This window comes from Bos javanicus, chromosome 17, assembly GCF_032452875.1.
Source record: "Bos javanicus breed banteng chromosome 17, ARS-OSU_banteng_1.0, whole genome shotgun sequence".
Lineage (NCBI taxonomy): Eukaryota > Metazoa > Chordata > Mammalia > Artiodactyla > Bovidae > Bos > Bos javanicus.
In genome coordinates, this window is record NC_083884.1 from 50,572,168 (window position 1) to 50,588,415 (window position 16,248).

The window sequence follows — 16,248 nt, forward strand, 5'->3', positions numbered from 1 at the left end:
ATCGAGTTTTTTAAGATCCCTGGGATTATGGTTATTTTTTTTACTTGAAGTACAGTTGTGTACAATATTATATGTTACAGGTGTACAATGTAGTGATTCACAATTTTTAAAGGTTATACCCCTTTATAGCTATAAATAGAATTGTACAATGTATCCTAAATAAGCTATAAAGCTTATTTTATACTGGCCATTGTTTCTTTGTTTTAGATTTTATTATTTACTTCTTTATTTTTGCCTGCACAAGACATTCATTCCTGCACTTGGGCTTTCTCTAGTTGCTGAGAGCAGGGCTTTACTCTCTGATTGTGGAGGCTTCTCTTGTTGCAGAGCCCAGGCTCTAGGGCGTCTGGGCTCAGTGGTTGCAGCTCAAGGGCTTAGTTGTCACTTGGCAGGTGGAATCTTCCCAGATGAGGGATCAAACCTGTGTCCCCTGCATAGGCAGGCAATGCTTAACCGCTGGACGACCAGAGAAGTCCTGGCCATTGTTTCTTAAACTATTTTTCTGTCCCCCCTTTCCTTTGGGGATTCTGAATACATGTATATTAGGCTGCTTAAAGTTGTGGTTACTGGTGGATGAGTGGGGGGCAATATGTGGGTGGGTGAGTGGAAGGTACAAGCTATTGGGTGTAATAAGATTGGCTCAAGGATGTATTGTACAGCATGGAGAATACAGTCAATAATTTTGTAATAACTGTAAATGGAAAGTAACCTTTAAAACTGCCCCAGGGCAGGCTGGCTTTGACCCTCACTCAGAACCCTGATGCTGCACCATCTCACACAGACAAATATGCACACACACATGCAGGCACACACATACATAGAAACATGAACATACTTTACACAGAAGCATGTGCACACTCAAATACACACGCACAATGCACTTAATATACACACAGGCTCACATGCACAAATGTGCACAAAAATACCTAAGTTCAACACAACATACACACACCCTCCTACACACATTCAACACGCACAGACTTACAGACACATACATACACATGTAATCATACCCCATATCATTTGCAGTTATACTTTTAACCACTAGACAATGATTCTCTGTGCTAAAAGTTATCACGAACTTGCCCAAACATAGATGTTTAGGATCTGTACTCTTCAATCCACACATGGCAGATTTAAGGGCTTTAAAATGCTTCTTCAGTCACTTTTGATCATCCCTCCCACAAGCAGGACCCTGAGCCAACAAGAGCGAAAGAATTTTGACATTCAGCATCTGTCCAATGTGTATTTGTTCTTCTTCTTCTTTTTTTTTTAATTAAAATGAAGTCCTCTCCTGAATAGACTGAGGCAGTGGGTAATGAGTTTCTGGCATCGAGAAGGTTGTCAGATTTATTCAATAAAATTACAGGACTCTCAGTTTAATTTTTGTTGTTGTTTGGGGTTTTGGGTAGGGTTTTGTTGTTTTAATTTTTACTGCCATATAGATAATTTCAATGTTGTGTTAATTTCAGGTGTACACCAAAGTGAATCTGTTATACAAATATATATATCCACTCTTTTTAAGATTCTTTTCCCAGATAGGTCATTACAGAGTATTAAGTAGAGTTTCCTGTACTATACAGTAGGCCCTTATTAGTTATCTGTTTTATATATAGCAGTGTGTATATGTCAATCCCAATCTCCCAATTTATTCCTCCACTCAGTTCAGTTTGAATTTCAGAAAAACCACAAATAATTTCTAAGCCCAAATGTGTCCCAAATGGCAGACTATCCTGTATCTTATCTGAGGACTCTATTTGTAGTACAAGTATGATCCCAGATTGGGGCTTCCCTGGCACCTCAGTGGTAAAAACAAAACAAAGCAAAAAAACCCCGCTTGCCAATGCAGGAGATGCAGGTTCAATCCCTGGGTCAGCAAGATCCCCTGCAGGAGGAAACAGCAACCCACTCTAGTATTCTGGACAGAGGAACCTGGCAGACTACAGTTCACAGGATTGCAAGAGTCGGACACAACTTAGCTACTAAACAACAACAACCCGAATTGCATTGTATGTTCTATGCTTTATCTGGGAACACTGAACCCAGGGAAAGTAGACCGAAATCTCACACACAGTTGGGTGAGGCTGCCATGTAGTTCTGGAATTCTGTGTCAGAAACAGGTTTAGTAAAGACAAGCGTCCCCTGAGCATATCATTTTGACTTCAGAATCATCCGACTGCCTCTGTTGGTCGCTGCATGCCTCATTTCTGTTCTGCCAATTACAGATAACAAAGTTGTGGTTATCCTGAAAGCGGGTGCCTACAGGAGCAGGGGACAAAGTCTTCTGTCTTCACAGAGGACTTGTGGGTTAGAAATTCACCCCACCTGAGACTCCTCTTTCCTAAGTAACAATATTAATTATAATCATTTAAATACACAAACCTCAACCTACGAAATGAGTTCTTTATGAACAGGGCAACTTGCTCATGAAAGGAACTACCTTTTAGGATGTGAATTTTTCTTGATAAGATACTTAACATGTGTGGCAATAATTATAATTTCCATTACTCTGGCTCTACTTGGTTGTGTGGACAGAGCTATTATATTATGTAAATTGTATAGAGTTGTTTAATAAAGAAGTTTAATCCATCTGTGTGTCAGGGATTAAATGACTCGATCTAAATATTCCTTCTTGACAGAGGAGAATTTTTCTCAGCTCAGAATGAGGAAGAAGTTGCAGGTTGTAAGGGCTGAGTATATATTTAATATCCCTGGGAGCAAACAGAGCAGCCAGTTTTATTCGACTCATTGAACAAAAATGTGATATTAAGCGGCCTTCACCAAATACATCCTGAGATAAAAACAAAGTCTTTCTTTTAGTCCCCTATGATGTAATGAAATTCAGGCACCACTGGTTTGTTATAAATTAGAGATTAGTGTCATTTTCTGGTTCGGTTTCAAATACAGGGTGACAGAGATGAATTAACTTTACAGATGTTCAGAGAAATTGTATTAGGTTCACCCAAGTAGAACAAAAGGGAGGTCGTTATTAAGGAAGGGGATAAAATTTGAGACAGACATTCTCTAAAAGAAGCAATGATCTGCTAGGATAGAACCTACAAAGAAGCTCCAGGGCCCACTTAGGAATTCATACAATCAAGGGGCGCCCCCGCCGGCCTCTGAGCCTGATGATTCTGAGGGTCATTAGCCAGGGCTGAGCTTCACAAGGGCTTTGATAATCAAAGGGATCAAAGGATGAGAACAGGCCATTTCCTATCTTCTCCTTTTCCTGGCTTCTCAAATTCACAGGCATGCAGAGGCCAGCCCAGACACTTAAATAAGGACTTCAGGGTAAAACTGTGGACCTGGGGAGAGTGAAAGAGGAGAGTGAAAAAGTTGGCTTAAAACTCAACATTCAGAAAACTAAGATCATGGCATCTGGTCCCATCACTTCACTGCAAATAGATGGGGAAGCAGTGACAGACTTAATTTTCTTGGACTCCAAAATCACTGCAGATGGTGACTGCAGCCATGAAATTAAAAGATGCTTGCTCTTTGGAAGAAAAGCTATGACCAACCTAGACAGCGTAGTAAAAAGCAGAGACATTACTTTGCCAACAAAGGTCTGTCTAGTCAGAGCTATGGTTTTTCAAATAGTCGTGTATGGATGTGAAAGTTGGACTATAAAGAAAGCTGAGCACCGAGGAATTGATGCTTTTGAACTGTGGTGTTGGAGAAGACTCTTGAGAGTCCCTTGGACTGCAAGGAGATCAAACCAGTGCCTCATAAAGGAAATCAGTCCTGAATATTCATTGAAAGGACTGATGCTGAAGCTGAAACTCCAATACTTTGGCCATCTGATGTGAAGAACTGACTCACTGGAAAAGACCCTGGTGCTGGGAAAGATTGAAGGCAGGAGGAGAAGGGGATGACAGAGGATGAGATGGTTGGATGGCATCACCAACTAAATGGACATAAGTTTGAGTAAACTCCGGGAGCTGGCGATGGACAGGGAGGCCTGGCGTGCTGCAGTCCATGGGGTCACAAAGAGTCGGACATGGCTGAGCGAGTGAACTGAACTGAACTGGGGAGAGTAGGCAATGTTGAAAGTCTTATATCCCACCTGGTCCGAGCCCAGTACTCCCATGTAGGACTAGCTCTTCCAATTTCAGGAGACTCCCAAATCTAAATTTTTATGTGAAAATTTGCAAGTATTTAGTCTTAAATACTAATCAAGTAATGTTAAAAAATCAGAGTGCCTGGGTGGACCTAGAGATTATCATACTAAGTAAGCCAGAAAAAGAAAGGCCAGTACCATATGATATCATTTATATGTGTACTCTAAAATAAGACACAGACTCACGGACATAGACAACAAACTTATGGTTATCAAAGGGGAGAAGGGGTCAGGAGGGATGGAGTGGGAGGTTGGGGTTAGCAGATGTAAGCTTTTATATGTGGAATGGATAAAGAACAAGGTATGGCTTCCCTGGTGGCTCAGTAGTAAAGAATCTACCTGCCAATGCAGGAGACGTGGGTTCCATCCCTGGTCCAGGAAGATCCCACATGCCACAGAGCAACTAAGCCTTTACGCCAAAACTATTGAGCCTGTGCTCTAGAGCCCGGGAGTGACAACTACTGAAGCCTGAAGGCCCTGGAGCCCATGTTCAGCAACAAGAGAAGCCACCGCAGTAGGAAGCCTGCACACCACAACTAAAGAGTAGCCCCTGCTAGAGAAAGCCCGCGCTCGGCAGTGAAGACCCAGCACGAAGAAAGAAAGAAAGTTATAAAACTACTAATAAACAAGGTCCTACCGTGTAGCACAATAGGACTCATTATTGTTCTGTAGCTCCCCTGCCCAACATGATGCTAAGTGCTTAATCAGTGCTTGTTGCGTGAATGGATGGGTGGGTTACGTCTGTGTCACTCACTAGTGTGGCATCCCCATGAAGCCAGGATCTACCATCCTCATGTGATGTAAATAAACCAGATATTCCCTGTATATTGGCCTCTAGATTGTATATTTCTTCACTGCAGCCTGGATGAGACCCATTAGCTCAAAAGCCTATTGGCACCGGATTTTTTTTTTTTTTTTCCTGCTCAATGGATTGTTTTAAGCATAGACGATATAAGCGCCTTTGGAATTTTCTCACCCAGAGATTCCCCCTTCCTCAACACCTAAAGCTCCTAAGAGACCACCGACCACCTGGACACATAAGACTCCCTCTCCACAGAGCTTCCTTGTTGTCCTTCCTTTCTGGGTAGTGGCCCCCACACCACAGCCTCCGGACAATTTCATGAGGTGGGTGACTCCTGCCAGCCAACCTGTCAGTGTTACCCACCTAAGCCTGTTGTCTGCTACTGCCACCTTGTGGTCGAATATTTCCCTTGACTGGCTGCTGCTAAGTCACTTCAGTCGTGTCCGACTCTGTGCAACCCCATAGATGGCAGCCCACCAGGCTCCACCATCCCTGGGATTCTCCAGGCAAGAACACTGGAGTGGGTTGCCATTTCCTTCTCCAATGCATGAAAGTGAAAAGTGAAAGTGGAGTCGCTCAGTTGTGTCCGACTCTTGGCAACCCCATGGACTGCAGCCCACCAGGCTCCTCCATCCATGGGATTTTACAGGACTAGCCTCCAAATCCCTCATTAGAGTGCTGCCCAATGTAAACCTATGGCCATCACTAGTTGGGACCTGAGGGACATCTTCCCATCATGCGTACAGAGCGTTTGCTCAGTCAATGCTTGTGAATGAATAAATGGATGGATGAATGGGTGGGTAGATGGATGGATGGGTGGGTGGGTGGATAGATGGGAGGATGTGTGGGTGGATGAATGGGAGGATGGATCTCACTCTACTACTCTGTGATCTCCATGAAACCTGTATCTACCATCCTCACTAGGGTGTCCTCCAATGAAATCTTCTGCCATGATCACTCTAGACTCTTGAGCTAAGATCCCATCAGTGATGGTACATAATCAGTTCTTAACGGATGCTGTGAATTGATTAGTAAGAAGAGGAAACCACCTGCATCCAAGTGAGCCTTAACTTTTGGTTAAAGAAGAACAGGAATAGAGCTAGATTGCTCTAGCCACAGCATCAGCTCCAAACCCTAAACATAGATACACGGACCCACATGCCTCTCTCTGTCCTGGAGCCTCCTGACAGATACAGGAAGCCAGAGCCTCCCAGACATAGAATTAAGCCGTTTGATTAAAGAGTTTAACTGAAACTCACATGATATTTCTGAGGTCAGGAAGGGTTAGTCAAAGAGTCAGGGCTAGATCCCCCAGATCAAAGGCTCTCCCAAGCTGTTTTCTTTCATGTGCCCCACTTTATCATTTCCTCTGGTTTCTGTATTCATCTTTATGTCTGTGCATCATTTATTCAGTCACCATTGAGGAAGTTCGACATCCGTGCTGTGTTCAAGGGACACCAGGTGAATAAGACATGGTTCCCACTTCAAGTACTAAGCAGTCATTTGAGCATCACTTCAAACATTTATTTACAGCAACTTATTCATTACTTTCAGCCTTCCCAGGTGGCACTAGCGGTAAAGAATCTGCCTAATGCAGAAGACATAAGAGATGTGGGTTCGATCTCTGGGCAGGGAAGATCCCCTGGAGGAGAGCACTGGCAACCCACACCAGTATTCTTGCCTGGAGAATCTCATGGACAGAGGTGCCTGGTGGGCTATAGTCCATAGGGCTGCAAAGAGACACAACTGAAGTGACTTAGCACACACACATGCTTTCATTACTTCCAGACTTGATGCACAGAAAATAGAGCACAACAGATGCTATAAGAAAGCTCCCTCAAAAACAACAGGAAGTCTCTTTAGATTTCTTTTTTCTGCTTTCTTCATGAACAAAATGACTGTCAATCATCCCAAAACTTGTTTTATCACAAATCAATGCTTGATTTCTAGTATTTGGAGGAAAATAAAATAATACCCCCTGCTCTATGCTCCTGACTTGAATTGCTCTCTAATTACAGAATGCAGAATTCTTTTTGAGAGTTTGAATGTGTGTAGACAATCCTATGGAGAAGGCAATGGCACCCCACTCCAGTACTCTTGCCTGGAAAATCCCATGGACGGAGGAGCCTGGTAAGGCTGCAGTCCATGGGGTCGCTAAGAGTTGGACACGACTGAGTGACTTCACTTTCACTTGTCACTTTCCTGCATTGGAGAAGGAAATGACAACCCACTCCAGTGTTCTTGCCTGGAGAATCCCAGGGACAGGGAAGCCTGGTGGGCTGCCATCTGTGGGGTCGCACAGAGTCGGACATGACTGAAGTGACTTAGCAGCAGCAATAGCAGACAATCCTATTAAATGATGTAGCCAGTGTGTGTGTGTGGTGTCTGACTCTTTAGTTATTATATGGACTGTAGCCCACCAGGCTCCTCTGTCTGTGGGATTTTTCAGGCAAGGATACTGCAGTGAGTTGCCATTTCCTCCTCCAGGGGATCTTCCCACCTGAAGGATTGAACCCAAGTCCCCTGCATCTTCTGCATTACAGGTGAATTCTTTACCGCTGAGTCACTAGGTAGCCAGAGTGATCCATTAATGCTTGTGAGAAAATGTTCCTGGCCAGGGCTCTTTCCAAAAGAAGAGGCACTTTTAAACTTTGCATTTGATCAATTAGGTTTTATATTTTTAAGCAGTTGGCATTATCTATGGCCACAAATGAAAAGAAGGTGTCATTGTCTGAACACACTGGGAAGAGAGTAAAGATGAAGTTGTCCTGTGTTGTAAGAGCTGATGGTATGAATGGTTGCCAAGATCAATACCAGGGGGACCACTGCCAGCCAGAGACATAGTTTTGAATCAATGAGAACTTGGAAAATCATTTCAGATACTCTATCCCTGCTTCACCCAGCTTCCAACTGCGGACCTGCTTATCCTACAATACATGAGAGATTCATTAAAAATAAAAAAGTCCCCATCTGATTCTAGCTAGAGTCACCCACAAAATTTAATGCTCTGTTCTCCTGAGGACACGCTTTTGATCTCATGGGGTTATGCCCTTTTTTTGGCTAATGCAGCTTTTGGCCATGACCCATGGAGTTAATGCGGGTGAAGTCCATTTTCCTCCCCGTGGACATTTCAACATGATGACCAGAGGAGGTAATTATTTCTCCCTTCAAATTGAATTAACAATTTTAAGAAGATGTCACTTTCATCTTTGCAGGAGGAATATCAACTTCCTCATTATCCTTGAACCCCAGGACCCTTTCCCATGGTGTCTGTGTTGGATTTCTTTATTTAAAACTCCCCTACTGCATTGACACGATGGATCCATCTGGATGGATACATTCTGAGAGGGGCTTTGGCAGGAAACAAGGATTTAAGAGTTCCACCATATAGAGGAATAGGTAACAGAAGTTACATAGTGAATGTAAGCATCATGCAATAACCGCTTATCTTTTTTAAAGACATTTTCAGAATTCAATTTAATGTGGTTGGTGATTTGGGATACGGAAAGGGAGAATAAGCTTTTGCCTCATTTTACCTAATAATATAAGTATAAATCTGACTTTAAAGTGTATCCAAAGGAATTTATTTATATATTTATATATTTGGCTGTTTCAGGTATGATTTGTGGCACGTGGGATCTTTCATTGCGTCCCACGGACTCTCTAGTTGTGGCACTCTGGCTTCGTTGCTCCTTGGCATGTGGGATCCTAGTTCCCTGACCCAGGGATCAAACCCATACCCCTTGCATTGCAAACTGGATTCTTAACCACTGGACCACAAGGGAAGTTCCTATCCTACGGAATTTTATACCTGCCATTTTATCTTTAGCCACCGAACAGTACTTGCACCAATAACATCCCAGGTACAACAAATCCTCAGTTACTGAAGCTGGGGGTGGGGATGGGGAAAGAAGTTGACAGACAGAATTCACAAGAGACAGTCTTCCCCAGAAAGTTACACAGATGCTTCAAGCTTCCCTGTATTCCAAGGGATAATAGGTAGGCAAGCTTCAGGGGCTCCCAGGACGATCAGATCCCCTCCCCAGAAAACTGTTCTCCAACAGGAGGCACTGACGTGCTTCCTGGCAGCATAGAAGCTGTCACAGTAGATCAGGCGTGTGCTGGTGAGCATATCTTAGTGGCTTCCTTTCTGGGCCATATGGCATCTGCGAGTGGGTGGCCTTTTCCTGACACTGGAAGTGAAATTGCCAACAATCCGGAATTTCCATGCTTTACTTTCTTTCCCTAAGTCCTGTTCAAGTGACACCCCAAGATCCAGAAAATCACGGGACTCAGTTTCATCAGGCTGATATCCACAGGAAAAAGGAGAGTTTGCTTAGTTGTTAATAAAATCTATCACTTACCCCGTGTAGACAAGCATGTTGGCACCTGGTGTGAGAGTGTGTGTGTTCCCAAGTCATCATCTCTGAGAAAAGCCCCTGCTACTATGAGGCATTGTCCCAATGATATTATTTTAAACAATGAAGAGAAAAATGAGGAGGGCTTCCCTGGTGGCTTAGCAGTAAAGAATCCGCCTGCAGTGCGGGAGATGCAGCAGGAGACGTGGGTTCCATCCACGTCTAGAGTGGGATGGTTAGATCACAGGGTAGCTCTATCATCAGCTTTTAAAAGAACCTCCATATCATTTTCTATAGTGGCTACACCAGTTTACATTCTCACCAACTGTATAGGAGGATTCTCTATTCTTCACACCCTGTCCAGCATTTATCTGAAGGATGCTTTTCATTCAAACATCTCCTTAATTCCTGATTTTCAGTACTCAGAACATAGGTCATCTCACCATTGGTTCATTGTGTTGTCTATTACCAGGAATGCTTTTCCTTTCCTCTTGACACAAACATCTTTCAAGACCCAATTCAAAAGTCACCTTCCCCAGATACCCAGATCATCCCCACATCTTGTAGGAAGGCCAAGGCGCTCACCTTAGAGAATCTGTGGCCCCAGACCTGCTCTGGTCCTCCTCGTGACCTGCACCTACCTTGGACAGCAGAGTTTCTATGAGCACTGTGTCCTTCTCCTGCTGCTGCTGCTACTAAGTCGCTTCAGTCGTGTCCGACTCTGTGCAACCCCATAGACGGCAGCCCACCAGGCTCTCCCATCCCTGGGATTCTCCAGGCAAGAACACTGCAGTGGGTTGCCATTTCCTTCTCCAATGCATGAAAGTGAAAAGTGAAAGTGAAGTCGCTGAGTCACGTCCGACTCTTAGCGACCCCATGGACTGCGGCCCACCAGGCTCCTCCGTCCATGGGATTTTCCAGGCAAGAGTGCTGGAGTGGAGTGCCATTGCCTTCTCCAGTGTCCTTCTCCTAGAACATAAGAAATTCCAGGACAGGGGCTGGGTCTCAGTTTATCTCTGTTACCCTTTGCCTGTCAAGGGCTTGCTTGAATATACTCAGGGAAATTTTGCTAAAAATCAACATCAAGCCTTTCAGATGAAAACCACAGGGCAATTTGCAGACCTCCCTCCCTCCTTAATGTTTCATTGTGATGACCTCAAAACGCTGATGCTTTTTGCTTAGTATAGACACACACACACAGAAACACATGTATGTGAGCTTTCCTATCTGCCATGTCAGGTGTATGGAGTATGTTTGATCCCTTGAAAAGTGGAAGTTGCAGCTTGGAATTGGGGTTTAAATCAAAGTTGTGATGTTTCTTCTCCCCACAATGGGATTACAAAGGAAGCTAACACGTGAAGGAAACCCTGAGAATAACTACAGGACTGAACCCTGGGTCCTCAAAGCAGTTTGCCCGACAATGAAAGCCATGATTTTATCTGTGGCTAAGAATATAAAAGTAGGACAAGCTATAGGAGATCAATTTTAAATCATCTGAAGCTACAGGAAAGACATTTTTTAACGTTCTTTTGAACTGGGATAATGTATGTTTCTGCCATGGCCTTTTACCAGAGAGCTGGACACCCCTCTTTTTCATACTCCCGTCTTGATATCATGCTTTCCACAAATGTTAATATTTCAGCCAATTGCAAGCCATTGAAACTGTTTTATTTCAGCACATGGGTGTGAGCTGTAGTGATTTCTTACATGTGTGTCTTTGCTAAAAATAAAACAATATTTAAATTGTACCATTCATTAAGTGTTTCTCCTTGCTGGAGGAAAACTTGTGTCTTATTTTGGTTTGGGAAGATTGCTTTTTGGAGCTCTCTTTTGGGAAATCTTTATTGGAAATTTTACATGTCAGATAAAACTCTTTCTTGGAGGAAGTGGGGAGAGAGCAAGACCAGCAACTATACGTAAGTGTCTTCATTCCTCTGGCACCCGGGGATGTCATAAGTTAGACCCAGTTTATAGAGCAGGAAACTGACCACAACAGCCTAATCATCATCTTCCGGAAACAGCTTCCAGCACCTGCTGGGCTGTCCCCATCTGGCCCAGGGGCCCTCATGTCTGGGCATAGCTACCTGGGTCTGCCCTCACCATCACCCTGGGGACCCTCAGCACTCTCTCGCATGCTGACACTCCCGTTTTCTGTGTCTTTCTCTGTCTAGCTTTGCTCCCTTTTTTGGGCAGAAATCTCATTCAGTGATCGATCATTTGTGACATTTTTTTTCCCTTCTTTCTTTTTTTAACTTTTTTGGCCACATCACACAGCATGCAGGGTCTTAGTTTCCCCAGCCAGGGATTGAACCCACCTCCCCTGCAGTGGAAACACAAAGTCCTAACCATTGGACTGCTAGGGAAGTCCTATGAGATCATTTTTGAACCACATCTATGTGACTCTTTTTTAAAATTAGAGGACAATTGCTTTACAGTGTGTTGGTTTCTGCCATACAACAATGGGGATAAGTCATAGCTATCGATCCCTGAGTCGGGAAAATTCCCTGGAGTAGGAAATGGCAATCCACTCCAGTTTCTAGCCTGGACAATTGCATGGACAGAGGAGCCAGGAAGGCTATAGCCTGTGGGGTTGCAAAGAGTTGGACACGACTTAGCAACTAAACCACCACAATTTTATATATATATATATATATCTCCCCTCCTTCTTGAGCCTCGCTCCTACTCTGCCCATCCCACCCCTGTAGGTTGTCTTAGAGCACCAGGCTGGGCCCCCTGTGTCATATAACAGCTTCCCATTAGATATCAGTTTTACGCATGGCAGGGTATATATGCCAGTGTTACTCTCTTAATTCCTCCCACCCTCTCCTTCCCTACAGTGTTCATTCTCTGTGTCTATGTCTTCATCCCTTCCCTGCAAATAGGTTCATCTGTACCATTTTTAAAACCAAATGACAAGGGACTTCCCTGCTGGTCCAGCGGCTGAGACTCTGCGCTCCCAAAGCAAGGGGCCCAGTTTGATCCTTACTCAGGGAATTAGATCCCACGTGCTGCAACTAAGACCTGGTGCAACCAAATAAATATTAAAAAAGAAAAGGATGAGCCCCACTTCAGTGCCCACATGGATGCTGGCGTTCATGATCGGGTTGGTGGGGTGTAGGTACTCTAGGGGACACGGCACGCGGGTTATACTGCAGCTTTTCTTAAAGGAGGGATCCTGAGCAGGGGAGGCTGCAGTTACAACCACCTGCAGTACTCATTCAACATGAAAGAAGCCCTGGGAGTGGCCTGGGGGAGCGAATGTGACAGGGATTGTCCAAGTGGAGATGGACAGTGAAAGTCACGGGCCACAGATGAGAATGGCAGGATTTTCAGCATGGCACACCGCACACTTCATCCCTACCAAACACATCTGAGGATGAAAACAAGATGCAGTGTTTTCCCCTGGGCCCAAGGAAGCTGGTTCAGCACAGAGAAAATTGTATGCAATCCGGGGAAATAAATTAGAATATGCAAAGCTGCTAAATACAATACTATCCATATAGACGATAAAAAGGCACATAATTTGATGAAGCCAAATCAATGCCCTCCCTCTTTCCCAATTGCCACCTCTTTCTTCCCACTCCAGTGAATCATTTTTATTGTGATTGCTGTAGTTTATGGAAAGAAAAAAATAATCTTTATTTAGAATGGGAAAATGTTTGCATATAACAAATCTGCTCTTCTCTGCCCTGTTCACCCTTAATAAAAGTTGATTCTAATAACTGTGTGTGAGTCTCTTTAAGATAATCTGATATGCATGCACATCTTTCCTAATGGAAAAGTCTCTTCTAAAGAGAAAGCTCAGACTACTAGACAAATATTTTATTCTTATGCTGATCAGTCTTCTATATAAATATCATCTTCTCCCCGACCCCTCCCAATACAGCAAGAGAATGTTTTCCTGCAAAAGAATTGAGAAGGCCTGCCTGTTTTTGCTCCAGGGTAATGGAATATATTTATCGATGCTGAATAAATGACGTGAGTCAGGAGTTCAACTATGGAGGGTCCCGAGGCTCTTACTAATCTTATAAAGATGAAGCATCCTGGGATTCTAAATAAATGAGACACATCTAGTCCTTAAAAGCACATTCAATTCATAATTTTAACCCAGTGTTCCTGCATTTTTCAGGGTCAATAGCAAAATGCAATATCCTCCCATCTATTTGGTTTTTAGTGATCTTATCTTTGGGGATCAGAATCTCATCAGGGAAAATGAACCAAAGGATAAATCAGCATAACTGTAAATAGTCTCTGCTTGCAGCAAAGTATCCAACACAATCCAAATTCTCCCTCATCCATTGTTCTGGGGATCAGGAGAAACACAATGTCAACCCCACGGACAAGCAAATGCCTCCCCACTAGAGCTCCAGAAAGAGTGGCTTATGATATTTGAGATTTGTTTCAAGACTTCTTTCCTCTCCTGCACAGTCTGAGAAAATAATATTCACAGAAATGACATTCCGAGTAATGAATGCAAGTTCATCAGTGTCTATGCAATAGTCACAAGATACAGAGTATTGAAAAACTTGCACACTCTTGTCTGAGAATTTTCACTTAGAAATACTACAAAGTTGACACCTGTATGCAATTTTTTGAAAGTTGTTTCATCAAACTGTAACAGATCCTCAAAGTACACAAATCAGAAGAGTAGAGCTTCTGAGGAGAAAAGGAGGGAATGGGATGAATTGGGAGATTGGGATTGACATATATACATGATGGATACTACATATAAACTAGATGAGTAATGAGAACCTACTGTATAGCACAGGGAACTCAATGCTCTTTGATGACCTGAATGGGAAGGAAATCCAAAAACAAGGGGATACATGTATATGTATAGCTGATGCACTTTGCTGTACAGCAGAAACTAACACAACACTTTAAAGCAACTATATTCCCATAAACTTTTTTTAAAAAAAGAAGATTATACCTTGATAAATTACCACACAGGGAACACGCATGTACAGCTTCCACCTAGGTCAATAAATAAAACATAGGAATGTCCTCAAATTCCCTGTGGTTTGCCTTCCTGGTCACTACACACACTCACTCCCCCAACTCCCATATGTCAACACTCCAGCCAGTTCTACCTGTTTTGAAGTTTACATAGATGGAATTATCATGGTTATATATCCTTTATTGCCTGGTTTATTTCATTCTGAATTTGGTAAGAGCCGTCTACCTTTGATGTATATCCATGATGTGTTCCTTTTCACTTTGTACGCATGCATGCATGCATGCATGCTAAGTCGCTTCAGTCATGTTCGACTCTTTGCAACCCTATGGACTGCGGCCCACTTGGCTTCTCTGTCCATGGATTCCCCAGGCAAAAATACTGGAGGGGGTTGCCACTTCCTCCTCCAGGGGATCTTCCCAACCAAGGACTCAAACTCCACATCTTTTAACTTTGGTATATTTGAAATATACCAAAGTGTATTTTAACTCATTATACTGAGGATTTAGGTTTGTCTGTTGTGGGGCTATTTTAACCATCCCACTAATACCATTCCTTACACATGCTTTGGTATACCAAGTGAAATTGCTGGATTGGAGTCTATAAACATGTTCCATTTAGATAATACCAACTGGTTTCCTACAATGGTTGGACTAGTTTTGATTTCCACCTGTAGAATATGACAAAGCCAGTTAATCAAAATCCTCACCAATACTGGGAACTTGTCTGGCTTTCAAAATCTTTAGCTATATAGATAGGTGTATAAGCAATGCTGTTGTGGTTCTAGTTGTCTATGACAAATGAGCTTGAAAACACGTTGATGTATTTATTGATTGTGGAATATCAGCAATCCATTTCCCAATATTTACAAGCACCTTTTCCAGTGGTTAAGACTCTGCTCCCAAAGCAGGAGGCATGGGTTCCATCCCTGGATGGGGAACAAACATCCTGCATGCTTCAAGGCATATCACACGGCAAAAAAATAAAGCCATTATACATATATAAAAAATAAATAAAAGTGCTTTTTCAAATGACAACAAAAAATTAAAAAGAAAAACAAAGCAAAAACAAAATTGACTTTTCAAGAATTCTGCCATTTTTCTAACAGGTTTTAAATGTCTTTTGCTGATTGAGTCATAGAAGTTCTATATGTCTCAGATATAAGCCTTTGGTTGATTTTATATATGCAGATATTTTCTCTCATTCTAGTTTAACTTTCCATGTTCTCTATGTGGTCTTTTAAAAAAACAGAAGTTCCCAGTTTTACTGTAGTCTAATTCATCAAAATCTGTACCCATTGCTTATTATGTCTGGTTTAAGAAATCTTTGCTTATACAAACAGCAGGTTTTCTTATAAAAGTTCTATGTCTTACCTTTTGCCTAGAGCTTTAAGAGTCCCATAAATCTGGTTTTTGTATATGTTTTGGGGTAATCATCATAATTTTTTTCTAGATGATATCTGAATAACCCAACACCATTTATTGAAGAGTCCCCTTCCCTACCATGCTATAGGGTCACGTTTGCCATCAGTCAAGGGTCCATAGAGGTGCTGATCTCTTTCTGGGAGCTCTATTCTGTTCCACTGGTCTGATTATCTTTCTCTGCTCCATTACTGTACTGATGCAATAGCTAAAACATTTTATTATATCTGATAGAGTCATTTCTCCAAAGTCACCTCTTTTCTTAAACATTTTCTTGGCTATTCCAGGCTCCTTGTATTTTCACATAAATCTTAGAATCAACTGATCATTGAATACCTTCTGGGATTTTCACTGATGTTATATAAAACTGTATTAACATGTTTGTGGTATTAAGAAATCCATGAAACATAGTATATCCCACTGTATATCCATTCTTTAATTGATCTGAATGATGCTTTATAGTTTCCATTGTAGAAGTCTTAAATATTTTTCGTTAGATTTAGTATCTGTTATCTGCTCTGGAAGTTGGTGATAAATAGAGAAGCCTGGCGTGCTGCGATCCATGGGGTCGAAAAGAGTCAGACACAACTGAGCGA